Source organism: Taudactylus pleione, unplaced genomic scaffold (assembly GCF_031769625.1).
Source record: "Taudactylus pleione unplaced genomic scaffold, aTauple2 ptg000609l, whole genome shotgun sequence".
Lineage (NCBI taxonomy): Eukaryota > Metazoa > Chordata > Amphibia > Anura > Myobatrachidae > Taudactylus > Taudactylus pleione.
The window spans coordinates 836,992-863,780 of record NW_028285011.1 but is presented as its reverse complement, the minus strand read 5'-3'; the positions used below and the strand labels follow the sequence as shown (position 1 = coordinate 863,780).

General features: G+C 40.1%; 1 protein-coding gene across 2 annotated transcripts in view; it reads right to left on the bottom strand.

Moving 5' to 3' along the window:
• Positions 1–10,623, bottom strand: part of OCA2 (OCA2 melanosomal transmembrane protein) — a 296,067-nt gene extending 285,444 nt beyond the window's left edge. For both annotated transcript variants that reach the window (XM_088454034.1, XM_088454035.1), the window contains exon 1: positions 10,471–10,623. The gene's annotated coding sequence lies outside the window, so the exon portion shown is untranslated. The remainder of the gene's footprint in view (positions 1–10,470) is intronic.
• Positions 10,624–26,789: the final 16,166 nt, after the last annotated feature.

Sequence of the window (26,789 nt, the reverse complement as noted above, 5' to 3'; positions counted from 1 at the left end):
GGCCTTGGATGGAGATAAAGTGGACAGAGATCAACCAACCAATCAGCTACTAACTGTCAATTTTCAAACACAGCCTATGACCTGGCAGTTAGGAACTGATTGGTTGGTACTTTAGCTCAGTTTACTTTATCTCCATTCAAGGTCCGAGTAAATAGACCCCTAAGTCTTCTCATAACCATGGGCCTGATTCAGAGATGAATGGTAATGAGAGCCCCGACTGCATCTTCTGCATTTTTATGCTAATGCTGCTGCCAATGGGATTCGTGCAGAAACGCCAAACAGCTGTTACTCAAATCCATTGCTTTGAGTAATAAGTCGCACCATCAGATGCACATCAGTCGCACCATCAGACATTATAGCAGCCCTGTGGTTGCTCAGAATGTCTGTCGGAACATGGCCACTGCTGCCAGCACAACTGCAAAAAAGATGCAGTCACTGGCCTTGATGCGTCCTTGTCTAGCTAGCCACACCCCCTGTTACCACCCTGGAATGTGGAAAGTGAAACTGTCTCTCTCTGTCTCCAAATTTATTATGCGTCCCCTGATGGTAACCATCAGGTGCAAACTGAAAAGATTGGGCGTTTGTGATCACAATTGACAGTGCATGAACCTGTGAATCAGGACCCGTATTACCAGTGTGGGGCAGCAGGTCATTGACTAGGTAGAGTAAAGCTGGCCATCCACTATACAATTTTCTGTCAGATATCTGTCCAATCTGGCTGGTTGGAATGAAAACAACAAACATTGGAAAACAGACAAAAACGGTTGTTCAGACAAATTGGTTAAAACACACAAATTTAACCAATTTGACTTTTTTTTGTCCTTTTTTCAGTGTTTTATGATCAACTGTCATTTGCTCCCATACATTACCAGGTTTTCATTCCAACCAGCCAGATTGGACAGATATCTGACAGAAAATTGTATAGTGTATGCCCTGCTTTAGGGTGGTGTCAGACAGGCATTTTTGACACTACCACTTCTCCTGCTGGGAAAGCACTAAGGTTAATAGAGCTCAGTTACTTCCATGCTGGCACTGTGCAATACATGGAGAATGCAGCATCCTCAGAACATAATCTCTCCTTGTGAAAGGGGAGCAGCTTTTTCCCTTCATCTCAGTGTGTCAGATGGGGAGTAATTGACCTCTTATAACGCTAATGCTTTTCCAGCTGGAAAAGTGGTTGCGATAAGAGTGCTTATTTGATACCACTACAAATGAAACTCCATACAAATAAATTGTATATTGTTATCTCACAATAAAAATGGGTTTAATAATCATGGATGTTGTTTAATGCAGTAAAAATGTGTTTTGCAGTATGTTTTACCAAATATACCATGTGATATCACAATGTGCTGCCTGGTTATTTCTATATTTATTGTCACTAATGACAACTTTAGAAAAATATTATGTTTGGTGTCAGCACAAAAAAAAAGCTGATTGAGATTTAAATGTTTTTGAGCATTCTGACACCTACAGTATACAACTAATGGTACTACTGACACTATTGAGTGCATCATGCCTACTCTCCCGTAATGGCTGGGAGGCTCCCAAAAATATGGATGGTGCTCCTGGCCACCCGGAAAAGTAGTCAAGTCTCCCGCACTGCCGAAACCAACCACAGCCCCCCTCCATCCAATCGAAAATTAAATCTGATGGAACTTTGCATACATTACATATGAGGTTCCTCCTGTGTATGTTTGAAAGTGAGATACTCTGACAATTATTTTCATAAGGATATCTATCTACAGTATATACTGTGTATGAGGACAGCGACAGCACTATTATTGCACTGTTATTACAAGCTTAGCTGACCAAAGTTTACAAAAAAGCACAGTATTTTAAACTGTACATGCCATGAGGAGATAAAGGGACATACACTATAGCTAGCAATCTGCACTGGCTCCTCTTACTTATGTTTGAGTCTGAGCTGCACTTACAGTGTACTCATTTGAAGGGTATATAGCTTGTACATTAGGGGCAGAGACAGTACTGTGATTACACACTTAGCTGACTAAAAAAAAAAAATAGTGTGTTGTGTCTGGGAGAGCTGCACCCCTAAGATTACATCTTTTTCTGGTTTAAAAAAAATATTCTCAAGTATTTTAATTCAATTTAGATATTTCAAGGGAAGATTGTGTGTTTGAGAGGCAATGCATATCTGCCAGGAAGGGGTCAAATACTGTACTAACTGGATGTTACTATACTGTACTAACCGGAGCATCAGTCACACACCAAAATAATAAAAGCTGCAAGAAGACATATTTTTCTGGTTTAAAAACAATCTCAGGTATTTTAGTTCAAGTTAGATATTTCAAAGTAAGATTGTGTGTGCTTGAGAGGCAATATACAGCATATAACTGTACTTACTGGGTGTTTTGGCCCCGCCAGATGCAAACCAAAATTATTAAAGTTGAAAAACTATTTTTTCTTCATTGTTTAAAAAGAATTATAAAGACTTTTAATAAAACTGCATGGTAAAGGTAACAGTCCATCATGTCCCTATCTTATTGTACATTCACTTGGTGTGGTGGCAGTTACAAGTTCAAGTACAGCATTTTTAGTCCTGTCCTGGTATAAATCAATCATGAATCAGTCTATAGAAGAGCAGGAGCATCATAGTACTAAAGCTGGCAGTCATAGTACTTTTGAAAATCTACTTTTAAAATGGTCAAGGAATAAGGGCACTCCAAATCTAAATAATGATTGCCAATCTTTAAATAAACATCTCCTCTAACTAGGAAGGGAAAAGTTACTGCCAAAAAATGTAAAATTGCAGTGACAAGGAAAGTCTCTGACCACGGCCTTTATATGTTGTGGTCCTGCTACTGCTCTTTAATGCACTAGAATGCGAAAGTCTGGGCCAAACATAGTCAGGCATCTTCTGTAACCTCACATGCACCACCTCCGCAGACTAGCTGTGTCACCTCTAAAACCGTCAAATCACAATAATAACTCTAAGGTTAATGAACAAATTGCGTGTTCACAAACATCACAGATTCCTGAGGATAGTCTAAGGGTGTCCACAAATGCTATGTGTGAGTCTGATATTTCTGATTCTAACACTGTAATCCTAGAGAAGACCCTTCCACCATTTCTGAACCCTCTGCGAATGTGACGATGAGAAGTAGTAAAAGTAATGATGATGATGCTTCATAGAAATTGAGGATGCTACAGTACTTTGGAAGTTGTCAAAGTGTAGATGATGATGATAATGATGATGAATGTGTTGGCCAAAAATAAGTTGGTAACATTCAGAAGGATGATGTTGTTTGTGTCGAAGTAAGGCAGCCACCAGTGACAACTCTTCATACCAGTGATTAGAAGCACATTGTCTGCCTTGGGCAAAATACCAAAAAAGCCACCTCTTCCATGTGGAAATATTTTTTTCCCAAATCATGACAACATTTGACAAGGCATTTCCACCTACCTTCCACTACATGACCTCAGAACACTAAGCCTATGTGCAACTGAATAGTTGCCACCCGGTTCCATCCACTCAAATAGAAGCGGTCTGGAACTGACATGTGTACAACAATGAATTGCCCATAGTAGCTCAAAATGGACTTCCGTGCGAAACACTGAATCAGCCGGTTTTTAAACAATACACATGGGGGTCTATTTTTCACAACCCACATATTTAATGCAGTTGTAATGAGAATATTTCAGGTAAATTCGCAAAGTAAAAAATTAATAATACAATGTTTTTTTATGTCACTCTGCTTCTGTTTTTGAACAATTGTACTGTGCATTCACAGATGTCAGGCTGTGCATATGTCTGTGGGATTTCCCGCAATTTAACTTTAGTAAATATACGCCATGGTGATATACCATTAACAAGCAAATACAATATTGATTGGGGTATTTGAACACATATATATGTAAACAGAGATGTACTGTAACCCGAAACTGCTGGGCCCCGCAGCAAAATTTGTAAAGGATCCAGGCAGTGCTGGTCTGAGTGTTCTGGAAACCCCCTGCTCAATCTTTCAAAAGAAACAGATTGCCCAGTTTATGTACATAAACAATGGGTTCTAGATTTAATAGAGTACTAAATAAAGTAAAAGGGCAGGGCTATAATGAAAGGTACTGAACAGGTGTCACCACCAAGAGCACAAGGCCAAGGAGGTGGCATGGTCACTGTCCACATGGTGGTCTGTGGCATCTTGCAGTCCACTACCTAGAGAGGTGTACTGCATGTCCATAGGACGCACCCAACATTGATCCTCAAGTACTGTTGTTTGATATCATGATGTCATATGCACCAGGTGTGGTGGGTGCAGGCCATGGGCACCGCTGAACCCTGCCACAGCTCTGGGGCATGTGCATGAACCCTGCTACAGCTCTGGGGCATGTGCATACATATATGGAAAATTTGTATGCAGGATTAACTAAAGAAGATACATACACAATAGTCAAATAAGGCAATGCTGCTGAACTGGTTCTTCATAGGTTCATCTAGATGGTTTGTTCAGGTCGCTGCAGGGAACATGCTGTTACAGTCTGGAGTCAGAATCAGAGTTTGGTGGAACAAAGAATGGTCAAAGGCATTATACAGCAAGAGAGATAAGTACAAAAGCTTGGTGCAGAGGCGAAGTTGAGGACAAACTGCTAATGGTAAACCTGTAGAGAATGACAGAATGCAGCAGAGAAAGCAGCAAGGATTACAATAATATTGCAAGGAGGAATTCACAGGGCCTGACTTACATAGGAAATCAGGGAACAAGAACATGTTATAATATCAGTGAAGCATTAAACTGACACAGGGCAAAAGCAAAAAGCTGTACAACAGAAAGACTGGCTCGGTCAGCAGGGTCACAGTCTCTAGATTTTGGGATCTGTAGTTCAAATCCTGACTCATGCTTATAGCAAGCTTTGCATTGTCCCATATATACTATATATGTGCTGTGAACCTAGCACCACATTTGCCTCAGAACAAATATGACAAACACAATAAACAAATACAGTATGTTCAAAGCGTTATTATGTCTTTATGGTATAAAATCTGTCTGCTAAAAAGTATATATGTATTTTATGCTTTACATTTTAATTGAGCCATTCATATGCTGAAATATTGTGATCGTGTACTAATCACAATGCACTGTACTAAAATCTCCAATGTAAACTTTGCATCAACGTAAAAATGTGTCATTTGAGCACAATGTTTTCACTGATACATCTGGAGCTTCTTGCATCCTACATTTTCTTTGATACAATATGTAGACTCATGAATTTATAATAAGGTATATACAAAAATATTTTTGTGCCTTACTGTATAGCTAAAATTGAGATGCTGTGTAAAACTTCCTGCTCATTACTGCTACTGGAATACATTCAGGTTAGGCAATGCATAATCATTGCTTGCTATATTTTAATTACCAGGGAGCGTCTGTGGAACTGTAATGCTACCAAATTAGTTATCATCAACAATGTATGTAATTTCTTCTTTACTTTCAGATCTTTGGAATGAAATAAATGATCACCACATTCTGACACATTGACATGAGAAACCAACCACCAGTAAATGTAGTTACATTCCATTTATCAGTCCATGTAGTGAAATGATTAGCTGGAAGTTCTGCAAATGAAGCAATTTGCTTGTGTTCTGATAGTGTAGATGGAAGTCATTAAATTTTAAGTTTCCAATGCAGAGGAAGATGTGTGCTGACTTTCCAGAGTATCTGCAGTAATTAGCAAAGCAATTGAATACAACCACACTACTACAAAACAAATAGCGAGAAAGGGACAGATTGACACAGATACAGTATGTAGACATATATAAAATGAGCTTTTAAAGTATGGTAAGACCACTTGAGAATTGCTGCTGTTTTCAGCTACATACAGTACCAAACAAAAACAGCGCTGTTTAAAAATATTTAAACAGTGAATATGTAGCCAAGCTGTCTGTTCTTACTCCGGCTGGCCTGAGTCCAAAAGTATTCAGTCCCCAGCAATCAGAAGAGTCAGAAGGCTAGCTGTGGGCGTGGGAACAGATGCTCGCAGCGAGCCAATCAGAGGTTGCTGCCCCATAATCCCGTCTTCTTGCACCGGCTTATATTAGCTGGCGTGAGGTGCCTGCAGTCAGTCTGACAGTGGTATTTAAGAAGAGAAGAGCCAGAGCAGAGTCCTTAAGAAGAAAGAAGATGATGAAAAAACTTAAGAAGAAGACGTGGTAATGGTGGAAGTGCCGGAAATCCATGGGAAGGTGGTGGTCATTACCTAAGGGAGCTAGGCTGTGCCCCTTGTATAATCAATGCTAGACCGTGCCCCTTGTATACTTTGTGCTAGGCACTGCTTTTGTGTAATCAGCGCAAGGCCATACCCTTTGTATAATTGGTGCTAGATCGTGGTGCCCTTTGTATAATTGACCCTACACTGAGCCCCCTCATATAATCAGCATTAGGCCATGCTAAAGCTGGGCGCTAAGCACGTGCCACTGTTAAAGTTGGGCACTAGGACCACTCTGCAGAAGAGGTCTGGACTTCAGAGTAAGTTCAGGCATTAGACCTGTGCCATTGGAGAATATCAGCGCTAGGCCCATGCTCTTGCGCAACATCAGGCACCAATACTTTATACACCCATCTTGACACAGGACAGGGGGCGAGAGGGACAGACCAGTAGCTCTTGGTATGGAGAAGCTTATCTGGCTCCCACACCATGCTGAGCAGTGGGTGAGTAATAAGTGTGAAGGAGTTGTCGGGGGAAGAAATTATCGGCTCCAGACAATAACTCAGGAATTAATGCAGATCTTCGCCTGTATTCCGAGTTACTCTGGAATTTTACACTTTTTCCAATTATATATTGTTTATATTGTGGAAAATATAAAGTGGGATATAAAGCAATTGAAATCACAATGGAGTATGTCTTGTATGGATTTGTCAATTATAGATAGTCATTACACTGGATAATAAAGGAGCCTTGAATTTCTTCTCTGTCCACTATTAAGAAGATTTACAGTACACCTCTGGAAACTATGACAACACTTTCATTTAACATCTCACAAAAGGAGGCGATGGTTATCTAATAATGGCTGCCAGGAGAAGCAAAGCTATAAAGAATGCTGTATTACACACAAACAGTGCATCCTTTGTACAGCTTGTTACATATCCTGCTGTATGAAATAAGTAAAATGTGACCTTTTGAGCTAACCTTGTGAATACGTTGTTTTCTCAACAATTTATATGTGCCCAAATCAATTTTCCTCTTGTCGTTGTAGTTTTTTCACAAGGGCAATATATGCTTTCAACCTTGTCTACGTTACATACACAGGCACTATGTACTATGGGCGTGTTTTGTTTGAAATTTTATGCCCACCTAACATCCACCACATGCAATTCTACTATGCATTCACAGAACAACAATTTAATTAAATTCTTTTGAAATATTGGCAACTATGATGGGGTAATGGGGTTCACCTTGATGCGGTGGATGGGCAAACATTTTTGGCCAAACATGTACTAAGAACCTCACTTATACCCCATTTTAATTGTATAGTTTATCAGGATTATTTTGACTATCATTGTTTTTAGTATTCAGAGTGTTCTGCATTCTTTGTCCCCTGCATTGTACTACAAGTCTCAGTATGGTAGCACCTCTTATTATGTTTAAAATTAGGGTGTGCAGTCCAAGCCTCCTCCCCCTTTCCACTATATTTGTGTATATATTGTACACTTGAAGGCTGAGACTCCTTCTGCTTGGTGTTTGCACCCCACCCATCATCTGTCCTTAGGTATATTTAATCAGTACAGGTTCCTACACTGCTGTCTACACATTAGAATGGGCACTATTATAGGCAAGTCCTGGAAAAATTGACATAATGTGTTAGTATTAGGGATATCAGGGACCCATCTTATGGGTTTCACCTTGATGTGGTGGATGGGCAAACATTTTTGGCCAAACATGTACTAAGAACCTCACTCCATGTTAATTGTAGAGTTTATCAGAATTATTTTGACTATCATTATTCTTAGTATTTTGAGTGTGCACCTGTATTCTTTGTCGCCAACTATGATGAATACACAGCATGATACCTGGCAACCTATCTCCTCCTGTATATATTTATCTAACATATATAGTACCTATCAGTCTGTTCTTAATGCTGTATATCTATCTCAAATATATCTATCTATTTTACATATCTGTATATAAGATCAACCTATTCATCTATTCTCATATATATATATATATATCACATCTAACCAACTCTCTTCTATCTATTAAAATAACTGTATCTAAGATCAACCTATTCATCTTTTCTCATACAGTATATATCTATATCACATCTATTCTTTTACATCTATCTAGCTCATATCTACCAACCATATTATACACTACATAGCCAAATGTATGTGGACACCCAAACATCACATCAATATGTGCTGTGGAATATCTCATTCCCAAACTCTGGGCATTAGTATGGAATTGGCCGCTCTTTGTTGCTATAACAACCTCCACTCTACTGGTAACCTTAGTGTCAAATAAGCTCTTTTTGAATGCGGTAAATATAAAGAGCAAACTTAATCTGCTTTCCAAAAGGGGACTAAAATATCAAATGAATTCCATGTAGAGTCTGAGCTTGACAAAAACAGGTCCGCCAAGAGATTGGCAGGACCCAGTACGAGGGTTGTGTTATCATACAAGGAGGCTGGGTAATGCCACGTGAAGTGACCACTGCAGAAGTTGCATGCCCTGGTGGGGGGGGGGGCTTGGGGGCTGTGACATGTTGGTGTCCATCCAAAAGCTTGCTTTCCAAGAGGGGACTACAGTACCCAATGAATATTGTAGAAAATCTGTGCTTGATATAAGCAGGGCTGACAAGCAATCAACCTTTCCTAGTTACAAGGGGGAGGGTCAAGCTTGGGCTGCCTAAGATGCCCAATAGCCTTCCACCAGCCCAATCATTACCATGGGCATATATATGAGTCTAAGTCTGTGTCTAAGTCTATGTCTAAGATGCCAGGGTGATAGCTACAGTAGCAGAGAAAGACAGAGAGAGAGAGTGTGAAAGAGAGAGAAAGAGTCAAACAATATAGACTGGGAATGTGGAGGGGAGAGGTTTAAACACTGAGTGACAGTCCCAGAGGAAAGAGATTGTCAGCTTTTCAGATCATCTGTGTGAGCCACTGCCTTCATATGTGCTGTCATTACAGAAATAATTGTGCAGGAGAAAGAATAGAAATAAATAAACAAAGTTTTTATTTAATCCTGAGAGATGGGGCACTTCTGCACCTGTGCAAGTGGCTAATCTATTATTTTGATACTTGACCTGCCTGTACTGGGTAATCTATTCAGTTGAAGTCCACTAAAGCCTTAAATGAAGAGTACTGGTCTTGCATTGAAAAGACTGATCCAAAAATAGATGCTAAGGTGATACAGTTACACAATACTACCAGAGATCAGTAGCCTACACAAAAAGGTAACATCTTACTTGCTAACCTAAATAATTTATACTCTGGTCCAGAGATGCACAATCCACTTTGAATCAGAAACACAGGTGCAGTCCAAGAATCTGTTTTTTGGCTTTCACAAATGAAAAGTCTGCCAAAAAGGTGCCAATACAATGATCCACTGAAGAGATGACTGCTTGTAGTCAATAATGTGAAGAAATCAGAACTGGTTAGCAATGCATAAAGATTGTTTATGTGGTGTGTACAGTACTTCCTAACTCTCTGTCACTGTAACCATAACTCTGTATTAGAGATACTGTAGTGATTCTTTCTTAATAAATCTGTTTTATCATTGCCTGTCACATATGCTTTATGTGTCTTGCCTTCTTCTAGTACATCTATATTTTCCTTACTTTATGGTTTCAATAGAAACTCAGCACACTGTTATATATTTACATAATGGACTTATCAGTGCTGAAAGGTACGATGCAATAAGTTGCCGAAAAAAACAACTTTTTAAATGATTAAAAATTGTTTGTCATTAGATACCGGTGAAAAAAGTTTAGAAAAAATTGTAATTATGACTTCAGTTTACAGTTATATTATAAACTGGTCCCGAGAAGAGAAAATAAATGCAAATGAAAGCAGATCTTAGTTTAATATACTGGCTAAGTATATGGCATAGAAATATTTAGTTGAAGTTCAACTTTGTACAATTGAAAAACCAAACAAAGCCAATGACAGATATATTACACAGTATACAGTGTAAATGAGATGTACAAATCCCTGACAGACAGATTTTACAATTTTCTATAACATGTTAAAATTCAAATGGAAAGGTTTAAGGAGATTGTACCAGTAAGCTGATAAAGTGCATAATCATTTTTTTCAACTGCTTTCACAAATAGCCATGTTTTTGTCCTAATGCATATAAAGTATAATACACAAATGCAAAATATAATAAACCTGAAAGTACAAATGTATACTGTATGGACATATAAAGCATAGTACTTTCATTCCTAAGCCAGTAAAATATAAATAACAATAAAAACAATGTAATTTAACATAGATCGTAGTAAAACAGCCTTACTTATTCTGTCTGTAGTTCCTGGGATGTGGACGGAGGTTTTCCAGTAGGGGTAGCAAAGGACTGTAGTTGGCAGAAAGTGAGTAGGAAAGTAAGAAAAGAAGTTGGATTTAAGGAGAAAACATTTCCCAGTGCCTCTTGGCGATGTTTTCTGAATTAAGCTTTGATTTAGAGACAGTGAATAGGTCACTGAATAATTTGGATCAGCCCTGTACAACTAGCATCCCTCCAGCTAGAAAGAGTGACTATCACATTCTACATACTCGCATAGCCACACATGAGACTGGAATGCCTAGGTTGTTAGCATGTGATACAATTCCCAAGCCTATGATAGATTTACAGTAGTTTCCCATTGAGGGAGAGAGAAGGTAATCTTGCTGCTGTTGCTGGAGTGAGAAAAGTACACCTCTAATAAGTCAACACTGAACTCTAGTAACAAACTGTAACATTTACATTTACCATACTGAGCTCAAAAACTTTTATAGAGCTTTGTAACGTATCAAATTAAGTCACATTTAACATATTTATATATTTTTTCTAGAATAATGTCTCCAGTTTTATTTGAAAGCATTGGTGGTACCTATTTCTTCAGAAAAAAAGACATGCACCTTTCCCTGTGTGTCAGCGAGCGGATAGGCGCACTGCGTTCACACCCGGGACTCCATAGGATTGCTTGGGGAAATCACAGTGCGTGTCATAGCGTACGCTGCTGCGGGTAATCACATGGCGCGATGTGCGCTCACGTTTGTAGCACAATCTGCAAGGATGTAAGAGAACACATCTGTACAAGGAGAAAATCAAACATAAGACAGCGGCAATGGTTATGTAAGTTATTACATTGTCTTTGTTATTATCTGCATCACACTGTCCTAATTCAAGAGAAGAGAAAAAAGAGACAGTATAGAGGTATAGTATTCTGTGGTCATTGACTAGCACTTCTATTTGTACCAATATTCCATGTTAGTAGCAGTAAGGTTTTCAGATGTGTCTAGGTTTATCTTTTGTAAAGCATAAATGCATGACACATACATTCACTCAGCAAAAATATTAAGTGGGCAGCTTTAGAAATATATATATATATAGCAAGCATTCTGATTCTCTGCTGAAAGGAAGGGGAGTGAATTTTTTCAATCACTAACCTGCAGACACTAAGGGGTATATTTACTAAAGATCAACTTTAATTGATTTTAATCGATTTAAAATCAATAAAAATTGATCAACATCGATGTTTTGTTTCTGGGGCTAAATCACAGATTTACTAATAATCCAAAAAACAAATCAAAAATTGTCTGTTAGCAAATGTGTGATTTAACCTCAGAAACACAACATCAATATTGATTGATTTTGATTAATTTTAAATTGATCAAAATTTATTAAAATCAACCTTTAGTAAACATACCTCTAAAAGTGAAGCTGCACCTGCCCAGCAGGCTAGGTTGTGCACAGGTCCCATGCACACTAGCAGCTGGGTGGGGCAACTGCTTACTGAATAAACTTTTCTCTCAGCTAGGGATGGCCATCAGTGGATAACCATTGATGGTATCATCAATGGTTATGATCGATGGTATAAAACCATTCAAAGGGAAACCATCGATGGTTTTAACTATCGATGGTCATCCCTGCTCTATGACATACTAGGCTGCTGGCCAATCAGAACCAAGGGTTGTGGCTTCATGGGTGCATCAAGGGGCAGAGCTAGGCTCCACGTTCTGGCATTAAGTTAAAAGAAAAACATTGGGGGTTCTCTGCCATCAATGATGGAGGATGCAGTGTCAGTCTCTGCCTTAAACACACTGCAGTTTTCGCCATTAAAAGTGTAAATGGACATCAGAAAGACCCACAATATGCATATGACAGTTTCCCCCTCAACCTCTTCCTCAGAGGCTGAAACAATAAATCATTTCTAAAAATGAGTGGATGAATTCCTCTCAGATTTTGAGATAAAGGGGGGAGATTTAATAAAGCATTGAGAGTGATAAAATTGGAGATAAATAGCACCAACTAATCAGCTCTTACCTGTCATTTTACAGGCTGTGCTTGAAAAATGACAGTTAGGAGCTGATTGGTTGGTGCTATTTATCTCCAATTTTATCTCTCTCCAAGCTTTATTAAATCTCCCCCCAAATCTGATATGGATGACTTAAAATCTATTTCAAAGTTAGGAACAAGTGCAAGAAAAATGTTTATTACCCAAAATCAGTTCAAACAAAATAGATAATCTCAATGAAGCCTGTTCAGGCAAAACAGTTTAATTCCCTGGTATTGCCCGTAGCCAGGGGCTGGCTGGCAACTTTTAGCCTGGGGGGCAAATGCATGCAGGCGGCCCTGGCAGAGGAGTAGCGTGTGTGTCTGAAGAATATGCGTGCTACGGCGCCCCCCCCCCTCCAGTGTTCCAGGGAGGAGGCGGGCCCATATGGGATTAATGTAAGGTAAAAATAAAGATTAGGGCAGCCCCCTGTCGTAGTGCCCATATGCAGTGCCCCCATGTGCCACAGGAGAGAACACCCTTATGCAGGCCTCCAGTAGTGCCCCCAGTAGTAGTCCCCCCTCTTGTAGTGCCCCCAGTAGTAGTAGTCTCCCCATTTGCAGTGCCCCCAGTAGAAGTAGTCCCCCCCTTTGTAGTGCCCCCATTAGTAGTAGTCCCCCCCTTGTAGTGCCCCCAGTAGTAGTAGTCCCCCCTGTAGTGCCCCCAGTAGTAGTCCCCACCTTGTAGTGTCCCCAGTAGTAGTAGTCCCCCCCTTGTAGTGTACCAAGTAGTAGTAGTCCCCCCCTTTGTAGTGCCCCCAGTAGTAGTAGTCTCCCCATTTGCAGTGCCCCCAGTAGTAGTAGTCCCCCCCTTTGTAGTGCCCCCATTAGTAGTAGTCCCCCCCTTGTAGTGCCCCTGGTAGTAGTAGTCCCCCCCCTGTAGTGCCCCCAGTAGTAGTCCCCCCTTATAGTGTCCCCAGTAGTAGTAGTCCCCCACCCCCCTTGTAGTGCCCCCAGTAGTAGGAGTAGTAGTCCCCTTATAGTGTCCCCAGTAGTAGTAGTAGTCCCCAGTAGTAGTAGTCCCCTCCCCCTTGTAGTGCCCCCAGCAGTAGTCCCCACTTCTAGTGCCCCCAGTAGTAGTAGTCCCCCCCTTGTAGTGCCCCCAGTAGTTGTAGTCCCCCACCCCCCTTGTAATACCCCCAGTAGTAGTAGTCCCACCCTTTGTAGTGCCCCCAGTATTGCCAGGCACCCCCCCCAGTAGACACACGTAATATAAAAAACTAAATAAAAAAAACCACTTACCTGAATCCCCTTTCCCGCTGCTGCCATCTGCTCCTCTGTCTGTCCTCCCGGGCCGGGCCGCTCTGCATTATGGGAGATACGTCATATGACATCCAAACGTCTCTCCCATTGCCCACTGCGGGAGCTGGAAGATGGAGCGGCTCCCGCATTGGGCGCAGCAGCAGCTAATGAGTCTGACAGACTCTCATTGGCTGCTGCTTGCAACAAACACACAGCTGCCGGAGCCGGCGGCTGTTTTTTTGTCAGTGTAGCGCTGTCCGAACTCCGTCCGGTCAGCGCTACACACGGGGTGCAGTCTGTGTCACAGTGACACAGACTGCACCAGCCTGCGGCCCACATGACGCTGCAGCCCGGGGGGCACATGGCACCCTGCCCCCCGGCCCAGCCCGCTACTGCCCGTAGCAAGCAAGAAAAACTTGTCAGAAGCAAACAATCCAATCTTTCCTGTAGTAGGCATAGCTCTTCTGCCTGTAGCTGGCACCATTTGGACACCCGTTTACAGGTGAAAGGATCTCCACACAATTACCCAGCAGCAGGTCTCTTACCTTCAATCTCCTACTACCTCACAGAGTGTAGACTGGGAATCTGAGGATGTTGTTAGGTCTGAGGGGTGTACTAAGCAAACCACAAATGGCAAGGATAGCCTTATCTAGTAGTGTTCCTCCTCCGAAACTATACTCATCTCACTGGCTATTTAGGAAATTCAGAGACATACAAATTTGCTAAATTTGTCTTTTAGAACCTCCTTAATTAAGATGGATGAATGTATACTTACAAGCACACTGTCTCCCAGATATACCTGCTCATTTACTCCTGTGGTCGACACAGCTCTAAAAGCATTAGTGGGTGACAAAAATGTGACCGACTCCTCATATACAATACTGAAGAAAATATAATATAAAATATCTGATGCCACGGGCCTGCTGTTATACTGTACTTATTAGATAAAGCTGAGAAGGAATGAGATTCAACTTGTTCCCTAGAAACTTTAACAGCCTCAAAATATGCATTACTTACAGCAATCAGCAGAACCACATTGATGATTGGTCAAACAGTTAACTATGGGGGTCATTCAGACCCACTCGCGAGCGGCAGTACGCTCGCAAGTGGGTCGATGTTCCCCACTGCGCATGTGCACGACGGAGGGAGCTCCGTCGTGCGCACGCACGAGGCCCGGCGAGCGAAGGACTTTCCTTCGCTCTGAGTCTCGCATCAAAGGGGGCGTGCTGTCGATGGTGAGTGACAGCACGCCCCCTTTGGTGGGCGTGCCGGGGGCATGCCTGCCAGACGGAGGCGTTCCTATGGGAACGCCTACCGTCTGAAGCCGGCCCCACTGACATCACTAGCCGGCCCCACTGACATCACTAGTGATGTCAGTGGGAATGATTTTGGCTCTGATAGAGCCAAAATCACTCCTGGCCTTGCGGTTGTGAAACCCGACCACAGGGTTTCACTCGCAAGTCCGATGGTCGCGATGGTCAAAACCATCGCGACCATCTTGTTGCACGCTCGTATATGCTGTGGGTGGTGACCCACAGCTATACGAGCGTCCAGGAGGACGCTCCATTTTAATGGAGGTGGGCCCTGATTCAGAGCGTGCGCTCTGGTCAGAGCGTCCGGCTCTGAATTAGGGCCTATGTCACTAATGCTAGAAGGTTCAAATGGTTTACTAAAACAGGTCTTTTTGGGCTTGCTCCCCATCCTATGGTGTTTCCAAACTGAAATGGACACAGACATGTTTGACCCAGAAATTAATTTCTGAAGTTAAATCACGTTACAAAGCCAGAAACTCCATTGCAGATTTAAAAATTAAAAACCAGAAACACAGGCAGCCCTTTATACAAGGGGGTCGTATGTCCAGAGCTAGAAGCATGAGCCAACATTATTCAGCCTTCTCCAGACTTCAGAGAGGAGGATTTGCATCTGGAGCAAGAGGAGCCACATGTGCAGACTAGAACTCCTCTAACAGAGGTCACAATCCCGGTAACCGTCTCATCATCTTAGAGAATTCGCAGTCTTTCAACATCTGAAGACAGATCATTTCAGACAAATGGCTGTTACAAACAGCGCAATTTGGCCTCAGTTTGCCATTACAATGATATCCTCACCAAAAATGTGTCAAAGATTGCAATCGCAAGTTAGACAATACTCTAAACATAGCCCTGAAACAAGGTAAAATTGAATGCGCAAAACCCTTGCAGAAAGGTTGGACCAGTCACATACAAGTATTTCCCATAAAGAAATCAGAAGGTCACTTCAGACCTGTGTTAAATGTAAAAATTTAAATCAGTTTCTGAAACCCAAAAAGTTCCACATGGAAGACTTCCTACAAGTATCATTTCTACCTCATCTGAATGGTTATTGCATGACAATAGATCTAAAAGACACTTTCCATCCTATATCAATCCTTCCAAACTACAGGAGGCTACTAAGGTTTGGATGGAAAGGGCATCTATATCAGTGGGCAGTAATGGTATTTGGCCTCTCTAATGCATCTTATACCTTCACAAGAGTAATGAAAGTGGTGCTGTTCTTTAGCCACCAAAAACAAGTCCTGTGTATTGCTTATCTGGACAATTAGCTTTTGACACACATAGATCCACTAATTCTCATACAACTCAGAGACATGTTGCTGTCCCTATACACCTAGGTTTCACTATAAAGTTTACATACCATCACAAATCTATACTAGTTCCTACTCACCAGATTATCTTCCTGGAGTTTATCATAGATAATCTTTCTTTCTCATTAAATGTACCTGAGGACAAGTGGTTTGCAGTTCAAATGTCAGGTCACAAGACTATACAGAAACAATATCCACCTCTTTGGGATCTGGCTATCATGGGAAGATGATAGCACTATCACCAGGGTTCTTCCATGTTTCCAAAAACTGCATACAAGCCCAATATCTGCTAGAGACCTACTCTATGCTCATCCTACATGGTCAAACCACTTCAACATAACTTCCCCTGTACTTCAAAAAATGTTGTCTTGAAGCACCAAGTCTATTCCATCTCCCAGACCACTAATAGATCCTCCCCCAGATATCACAATAATCTCAGATGCATAACTCCAAGCTTTGGAGCTTTTCCAAATACAAAGCATTATGAAAACTTTGGTCCATCTGAAAGAAAAGAAAAGATCTTCCACATAAATGTCTTAGAACACAGACCAGCAAAACTAACTCTTCAGAGATTGGTAGCTTCAGATCTACACAATATTACAGTCTTTCTCTGTCTAGATAACCTGACAGTACTATCCTAAATAAAGCAAAAGGGAGGAACACATTCCATTTCCATATGCCCAGAGGCAATGGAAATTTGGATAACAATAATAGTAGATTCATTTTACATGGTTTTCCTGTTACTATGGATATGTGGAGCGGTCACAAAGAAACCTTTATAAGAGTACAAGTATACGAGTTCATGTAAAACACAGTGTGAGCATTTAAATATCTATTATAATATGGTATGACACTTTATTTCCAGGGGTATAAGGTGATTCACTTACACAGGATAAAGATACCTTTATAGGAGGATTATCACACTTTTCCATGTAAGCATAAAGTGAGCATCACCATCCTATTCCTGTGTGTGAACACTGGGAGTGGTAGTACGGTGCCTTTCTTTATATGTAAATAACACTGGTACCATCTCTATATATTCTCCTTTACTTCCATTGTATCTACTATCAAAAGTTAAAGTACATGACTGTATATATTTTTACTGATATCATTTTTTCTGTCCTGTTCTCTCTTTTATTATTTGTTGCTGTTCGAGCATCATTGGCCCTATTAAAGAGGAAGAATATTCAGGACCAGAGAATATAAGCATCAATGTCTGGACAAAATTGACGCAAGGATATATTACCTTTGTTTGTTTATATTTCAAATGGAAATTTCGCACTGCACAATACAAAAACAAATAATTTTCAAGGCAACATACATACCAGGCCACACAAACTAATTAGCAGATGCACTTTCCAGAGAGCAGCTCATATTAGACAAAGTACTTCTTCAGAAGGTAGTATTTTAGAGAATAGTACAAACATTTGATGACACCAGGCATTTAACTGTTTGCTACCCCCTCTACAGCTCAGACTCCTCCATTTGTGTTCAGATTATAGATCAAGGGTGTGTGGATGATGGACGCAATGTCCATTGAGTTGACAGAACTCAATCTCCTATATGCATCCACCCCCCCCCCCATTTGTCACTAACAGTTCTACACAAAATCAGAACAGAACTCCAAATATTCACAAGTTGGACTGCGCTAATAATAATGAATTGGGCCACCTGGTTATTGGCTGATTAGACTAGCAGCATTCATGGTGAACAAAAGATAATAATAATTGACAAAATAAACTTAAAGTAAGCGCAGGGATACTAGTTGTTAGGTACTAACATACTATAGATATATCTTGTCCTTTGGAAAATCAGAACAAACACAAAGTTCACAAACTGAGTCCTGTATATCCAATATGGCCAGCGATAGTCTGGATTTACCTAATTTCACATCTCAGAATAGGGCCCAGACTTCTTTTGGAATACCTCAGAGAATGCTTTCAAGAAACCATAGACCTGTTGGACAAACTGGTGCAGTCTATGTGGATGGGGACATTGCTAGGTTGCTCACAAACTCACCTTTAGCCTCTATCACCACAGCTTTAATAAATATATCTTTAAGGCCATGATATAGAGCTTTGCTCGGAAAATTTAACGGTGTTTTTAATCAGAGTCATCACAACATAATTCTTTACTACATAAAACCTTAAACTTCCTGGCACACAAATATCATTGAGCTCTAGCCTCATCCATTATTAGAGCATATGGTTCAGCTCTCACTTTACTTATTTCCAGTTTCTCAGAGAATAAGATTTGCTTATGCCTATTATGAGGTATAGTCTTATCCAGGCCAATCACATCGTAATACTCCTCAACATGGGACATAAATCTGTTCTTGTCCTTTTCTTTCATCCATACCTTCCAGCTCAGATATTGTGGCTGTTTCCAGGAAACTAGCCTCCCTCTTAGCTCTAGCATTTGCTGCAAGAGGGGTAGAATTCACCTTAATTGATATTTCAGATCCCTGGGTAATACACTACACAGGGTTACCACATAAATCTTATTGGTCACACCAAAATGTCACCCCTACATAATTTCTTAGTGGAATTCAATATCATCAAAGATGATGAGGAACCGAACCTTTGTATAGTATCTTGCCTTTCTAGCTACCTGATCACATTGTCAGGCCCTCCATTATTAGAGGCTGGATTGTTTCTACTATGAGGGAAGAGGGCATTGACAATAATAACTTTAAAGTACACACATTATTAGCGGCTTCTAAAGGGTCAATGCTACAAACTACCATGCATCAAGCAACTTTACAAAATACTATTGAAGACCTAGTGATCAAGAGAACAGGTTTCTCAGAGCAACCACCAGATATGTGGTACTCTGTCCACTAGCTGTTGCTAGGTGGCAAGCTTCAAGAAGAACAAACTGTAGTTTGCAGTAATCTATGACCTGCAAACTGTATTTGCTCTAGAGAATAAGATTGCCACCGAGCAAAAGTGCCCATCCCTCTCATCCTATTGCTGTTTTCTGTTGGCCTATTGTACACTGACTGTGTGTGACTTGACTTGGTTCCCCAAATTGTCCTGGCTAATAGGACCGGCAGTGCAGAGCTCCTGCAGAACAGTACTACAGCTGTGCCCAGAGTACCAGCGCCTCCTGTACAACCCAAAGTACCAGTGTCTCCTGTACAGCCCAGAGTACCAGTGCCTCCTGTACAAACCAGAGTACCAGCACCTCCTGTACAACCCAGAGCACAGAACATAACTGACCACATTTCTGAGCCAACTGGTAACACAATCTCCTTCAGGCACCAGCGTTATATCCAGCCGCAGAAAGATGTGGTGGATGTCCTGAAGCAGGGGAGGCAGAAACAGTCAGGCCTCTATCTATTTGTGCTAATGATGGTCCCATACTAGCACAGTGAGGGGTATTCAATTAGGTGCGAATTGCAAGTACGCTTCGACAAATTATTGTACTCGCCATGTCCGCCTCCTAAAAATGCAATTATTTTTTTTATAATTCGCCTAATTCAATTTCCCTAAATTCGCATATGTCGAATGCAAAATCAACAACGTTTGGTGAGGGCGGGAATTGTATAATTTCTCTCCACAGGGAGAATTTGGCGCTCTCTTCGTCAGTATTTAAGCAAATTCGAGGTGCGTCAGTCTCTGCTGTGGGAGATGGCTATGTCAACTCAGCAGCAATCCAGCTCTCCGGCATCAGATGAACATGAGGATTCCCATCCTACTCCTCCTGACAAACAGAAGAGGAAGAAACAGCGGTTTCTAGGTACAGGTGAGTGGATTGTTACTGATTTTATTTGCTGGTCTAATGTTATATGATTTACTTGTGTGTCTAGCAGGTTTAAGGTTGTGTTCATCCTGCTTTATTTTGTTTGTTTATTTTTGCAATGGGAATCCAAAGAGTGTGTTTTTATTTTGTTTGTTTTGGGTTATATTGACTGTCTGTTTTGCTGGGAGCCACATGTGTGATGTGTTTTAGTCAGCTAGATAGATATATTCAGTGGTGTAACTAGGGCTGATCCTAGTCCTGTATTATGCTGCACAGGAGATGTTTTTTCCTATTATTGTATTCTAATGTAGCACTGTTTATAAGGTCAAATGGATGATCCTAGTGCTGTATGGTATGTATGACATTGTGGATGAAGCAAGCACGCAGATTTTCTGAGCCGGGTGCCACACTGGATGGGAATGTGCTTTCTGCCCTTTCAAAATAGGGCAGGGCATGGCAGCACGCAGAAACAGCCTCGTGGGAACGCTACATATGGTCAGACGGTTGATCCTAGCGCTTTATTAGCAGTGTTCTCCCCAGAAAATTTTGCCAGCCGTGTGGTATCAAGAAGTAGCCAGATGGGGCCTTCACAATAATAAAATGTTTTAACCCTGACCTTAGAAGTGCCTATTATGCAGTGTCCCCTGTAGTTATCCCCATATGCAGTGCCCCCTGTATTTGTGTCCTTTATACAGTGTCCCCTGTAGTTTTCCCCTTTTTGCATTGCCTCCTGTAGTTTGGTTTTGCCCCTATGCAGTGCCCCCAGACTGGCCCCATTATGCAGTGTCCCCAGACTGGCCCCTTATGCAGTGTCCCCAGACTGGCTCCATTATGCAGTGTCCCTAGACTGGCCCCTTATGCAGTGCCCCCAGACTGGTCCCATTATGCAGTGTTCCCAGATGGGTCCCAACCCAGCCCCAGGCCAGAAATGACCTTAATATGCTGCTCGGCGCTCCCACTCCCGCTGCCACTGCCTTGCTCTGACTGGATCTAACTAGATCCAGCAGGCGCGCAGGGCAGGCTCCTCACGTTGCTGGTGATGTCATGACATGCAAGTGACGGGTGGTAGTCTGTGTCTGCCAGGTGATGCGCCCGTAGAACACAGCCTGGGGAGAACACTGACTAGTATGCTATGCCAGTTATATGGTCAGCAATACAGTTGGCTTCCCTGCGCCCAGTACCATCCTTTGCTGCCAAGCCATTCCCATTCCTTCAACCTGAGCGCAAACCATTGGGTTTGACCTAAACGGGGGCACTACTGGGGGGACTACTAGAGGAGGCAATGCATAGGAGGGACTCCTACTGTGGGCACTGCATAGGGGGGACCACTACTGGGGACTACTACTGGGGGCAATGCATAGGCAGACTACTACTGTGGGCACTGCATATGGGGGAACTATATAAACAGCGCTACTTTAAGAATGCTAAAGGAATTTGAAAGGAAGTTTCCTCACGCAATTTTGAAGCAACGAGAATGATTTATAAGTTTGTGTGGGCATTTTTTACGGTTCAAATGCCTTTTGCACGAGGTAGAGGTGGCTTTGGGGCTGGGTAAATATATATTAATCCCCTTGTATGTTAACAAAAACCATAGGTACATGATTGATTTTGTCTATGGCATTTTTTATTTTTTTTAAATTCCAAAAATAGTTTTGCTTTGTGTTTTTAAAATGTGTATTAAAAATATTCAATTTTTTGTTTAAATATATATATATTTGTTTTTATATGGATATATATTAATATGCCCATGATTGTCATCAATATAATTGAACGAGGAGTCATCAAATTAAGTAGTGTCAGAATAATCTAAAAAAATTAAAATATTGTTCAACCATTTTCAATCCTGGTGTTTACAGACGCACACATAAAGCAGCCAGAGTAGAAGCTGTGTTGAGGAATATATATATATATATATATATATATGTTTGTGTGTGTTATACTTGATATCTATATCATATATATAATATATGTAGTATACATTTGCAGCTGCCAGGCTGGTGTGACATCAAGCGGCTTGCAAAGAGGCTGGTGGCAGAGCATTCAGTGGTGGCTGATGGCTCCGGTCTCCCCAAAGGATTGGGGGAGTTTCCCCCATCGGCCATTTTTGTTAAATTCAGACACACTGCTGTGCTCTGTACAGTATAACCCTCTTTTTCAAGCCTCCAGCATTGCCACAAAAACAGATCTGTCTTTGTGGCTATGCTGGAAGCTTGAAAAAGAGGGTTACACCTCAAAACGTCACCCTGTGGCATATTTGAATATACCACTTTCTGAAATTCTGTGAGTGCCGTCCAGTTATTTTTTGGGACTATATATATATATATATAATATATATAGATAGATAGATATATAGATATCTATATATATATATATATATATATACACATATATTTATATATAGATATATAGATATATATATATATATATATATTGATATATATAAATAAATAAATAAATACAAATGTATTCATGTAAAACATTTTTTTTTATTTTTTTTATTTGAAAGGTTCCAGACAAAAGAAAACCAAACATCAAGAAGACAAAGATGATGATGATGGCGATTGTTCAGATGGAGAAGATGGGTATCTTCCTAGGAATATCCAGTTCAGTTTTAAAGAGAGTGATTTACTGGTTATGATGGTACTAGAATCATACCACAGTCTCTTTGGTAAAAGAGCACAAAGTACCCCATGAAGACGTAAAACTGCAATATGGCAAAATATAGCAGACCAAATTAGTTCTATCGTTGTGCAACCACGCACGATAAAGCATTGTAAAAAGTGATTTCATGACTACAAACGTAGTGCAAAGAAAAAAATGGCCAAAATTTCAAATCACCAACGTGGAACTGGTGGTGGGCCACCGTTAAATATAATCTATAATGTTTGGGAAGAGAAATTATGGAAACCTCTTTCTCCAGTCCTGGTTGAGCAAGTACTTGGAAGTATTGATACGACAAACCAATCAACCATTCCATTGGAAGGTATTGAAGCTTGTGTATATATATTTATATCAGTTTATTTTTTGAAGATATGCATTTAAATGTACTTTTATTTTTTTTGTGGGGCAGTTGTCCAAACATTGCATAAACAAACACAGATCCAGATGCAAGATGATTCACAATGAGCCACCACATCTACAGGGATTGTTTCTGGAGGTCCTAAAAGAGTAATAGCAGGTATGTTTATTGGACAGTATAAATAAAATGTGTATTGGCCATGAACATATTATAATTATTTTTTTAATTTTTAAAAAGGTAAAAAACAACTTCTCAATCCTCCCGAAAAGAAACAACTCCAGCTGGAAAAACTTCATCTGACAAAGGATTGAAAAGGGTTTTAAACGATAATCCTGTAGTGACACTAACAAATGAATCTTTGCCCCAAACAGCTATTTCATCTTTACCCATTTCAATGCCTGAAGTCATACAAACTGGAGAAAATATAAATTCCTCCACTGAACCAAATTATTCAAAAAGACAACGTATGTATAAAATTGTAATGGGTATGCTTAGGTAAGGTATACTTTATTTTGAACAAATTCAATTAATCTTCATAGGCCAGGAATTGCAAATTGAAGTTGACTCCCCGGAAAATCATTTTGAGCGGTTTCCAATATCTTCACCATGTAAGTGTATTAATTATTTTATATTTTTATATATATATATATATATATATATACACATATATATATATGCTACAATATTAAACTTTTTTCTAAAAAATTTAAAACATTATGGATCTGGAGAATAGTGATTCGGAGATATTCGAGGCCAATCCTAGAGCACCAGAAAGTATGTTTATTTTAATTATTTTTTATTTTATTTTATTTCATTTAAATGTTGCTAATGTTAAACCTTTTTTATTTCAACAGTTTAAAAAAATATTATTATGCAAACGGATGAACAAAGACCTATAACTCCACTTATTCCTGATGTTTGAGATGTTGGAGATATTTCACCTGGTATGTGAAGGTTGAATGTTGAAAAATGCACTATGTTAATAAATGCGTTTTACAATAAAAAAATTTATTTATATTTCTATAAAGATTCGGAGATTGAAGTGGGATTCTTGACTTTTTCACCAGCTTCTGTTACTCCAGGTAATTAGTTATTTATGTATGTTAGGTAAATTTGGAAAATTTAGAGAAATTTTCATTTAATATAGTTTATTTTTTCTAGGATCTATTCTTGCTTTTAAAATTCTGGCAAAAGCTTTTAGAAATGTAAGTAAGGTCTACCCCTGCAGATAGACCACAAGCACCGGGTGAACAAACACAGGTTAATACTCCATTTGATGCAATCACAGATTTTGCGAAGTCTATGAAAGATCAACAAGAAGATCATCGTCTCCGAGTTGAGGGTGATTTACAAGTTATAACTGAAGCATTAATCCAGGTTAAAGATGCTAAGAAAAGCATTAGTCGAGTACATCATGAAGAAATCCATGCTTCACATATACAAATAGATCAGCATCATAGAGAATCCCTACAAGTAGCAAGTGCAATGAATAGTGAACTTTCAAAATGTCAAAGACCTTTGAGAAAATTTCAGAACAACAAGAGGTTCTGTCTTCTGCTTTATTAGTTATGTCATCTGGAATAAAATTCTTAATGGAGGAGCAGATTGTCCATCAAAACACACCAATAAGTAGTTATGTTACTGATTTTTCAAGCTCAAACACCAGTCATGAGGCAGGATTATTTTACGCAAACTCATTCTGATTTATTTCCATCCAACAGATTAGACCACGTTGTTGGTCCACCAAATATTCTAAACACAGTTCAAAGCCTAACCAATCTTCCAAATCAAATTCAGTCAGGTTAATTGTTGAAAACTCCAGCGCTGGATGACTCAACTTCCATAACACGGAGATGTCTTCTCCCGGAAAATGAATTGATTGTTAAATCCGAAGTAATCCCCGCTACGATGCCTTTTGCCTAATTTGGATTTAAGGTATATATTTAAAAATCAGTTTATTAGCATTAATTAAACGTTTAAGAATCCATGTTTAAAAAAGCAATTACTGTTTGCATGTACAGTCAGGTCCATAAATATTGGGACATTGACAGAATTTTCAGATTTTGGCCTCTATTCACCACCACAATGGTTTTGAAATGAAACAAACAAGATATGCTTTAACTGCAGACTTTCAGATTTAATTTGAGGGTAATTACATCCAAATCGGGTGAATGGTGTAGGAATTACAACAGTTTCAATATGTGCCTCCCACTTTTTAAGGGGCCAAAAGTAATGGGACAATCAACTCAAAAGCTATTTCATGGACAGGTGTGGGCTATTCCCTTGTTATTTCATTATCAATTAAGGAGGTAAAAGGTCTGGAATTGATTCTAGGTGTGACATTTGCATTTGGAATCAGTTGCTGTCAACTCTCAATATGATATCCAAAGAGCTGTCACTATCAGTGAAGCAAGCCATCATTAGGCTGAAAAAAAAAAAAAAAAACATCAGAGAGACAGCAAAAACATTAGGTGTGGCCAAATCAACTGTCTGGAACATTCTTAAAAAGAAAGAATGCACCGGAGAGCTCAGCAACACCAAAAGACCTGGAAGACCATGGAAAACAACTGTGGTGGATGACAAAAGAATTATTTCCCTGGTGAAGAAAAACCCCTTCACAACAGTTGGACAAATCAAGAACACTCTCCAGGAGGTAGATGTATATGTGTCAAAGTCAACAATCAAGAGAAGACTTCACAAGAGTGAATATAGAGGGTTCACCACAAGATGCAAACCATTGGTGAGTCACAAAAACAGTAAGACCAGATTAGAGTTTGCCAAACCACATCTAAAAAAGCCATTACAGTTCTGGAACAACATCCTATGGGAAGAGAAGAGAAGCAAAGGAACTGCTCATGATCCAAAACATACCACCTCATCAGTGAAGCATGGTGGTGGTAGTGTCATGGTGTGGGCATGTATGGCTGCCAATGGAACTGGTTCCCTTGTATTTATTGATGATGTGACTGCTGACAAAAGCAGAAGAATGAATTCTGAAGTGTTTTGGGCAATATTATATGCTCATATTCAGTCAAATGCTTCAGAACTCATTGGACAGTACTTCACAGTGCAGATGGACAATGACCCGAAGCATACTGCAAAAACAACCAAAGAGTTTTTTAAGGTTAAAAAGTGGAATGTTATGCAATGGCCAAGTCAATCCTCTGACCAGAATCCGATTGAGCATGCATTTCACTTGATGAAGACAAAACTGAAGGGAAAATGCCCCAAGAACAAGTAGGAACTGAAGACATTTGCAGTAGAGGCCTGGCAGAGCATCACCAGGGATGAAACCCAGCGTCTGGTGATGTTTATGCGTTCCAGACTTCAGGCTGTAATTGCCTGCAAAGGATTTGCAACAAAGTATTAAAAAGTGAAAGTTAGATTTAGGATTGTTTAGTTTGTCCCATTACTTTTGGCCCCTTAAAAAGTGGGAGGCACATATAGAAACCGCTGTAATTCCTACACCATTCACCTGATTTGAATGTAATTACCCTCAAATTAAATCTGAAAGTCTGCAGTTAAATCACATCTTGTTTGTTTCATTTCAAAGCCATTGTGGTGGTGAATAGAGGACAAAATATGAAAATTCTGTCAATGTCCCAATATTTATGGACCTGACTGTATATTTAATTAAATAACTGATTATCTTAATTATTGGACATGTGG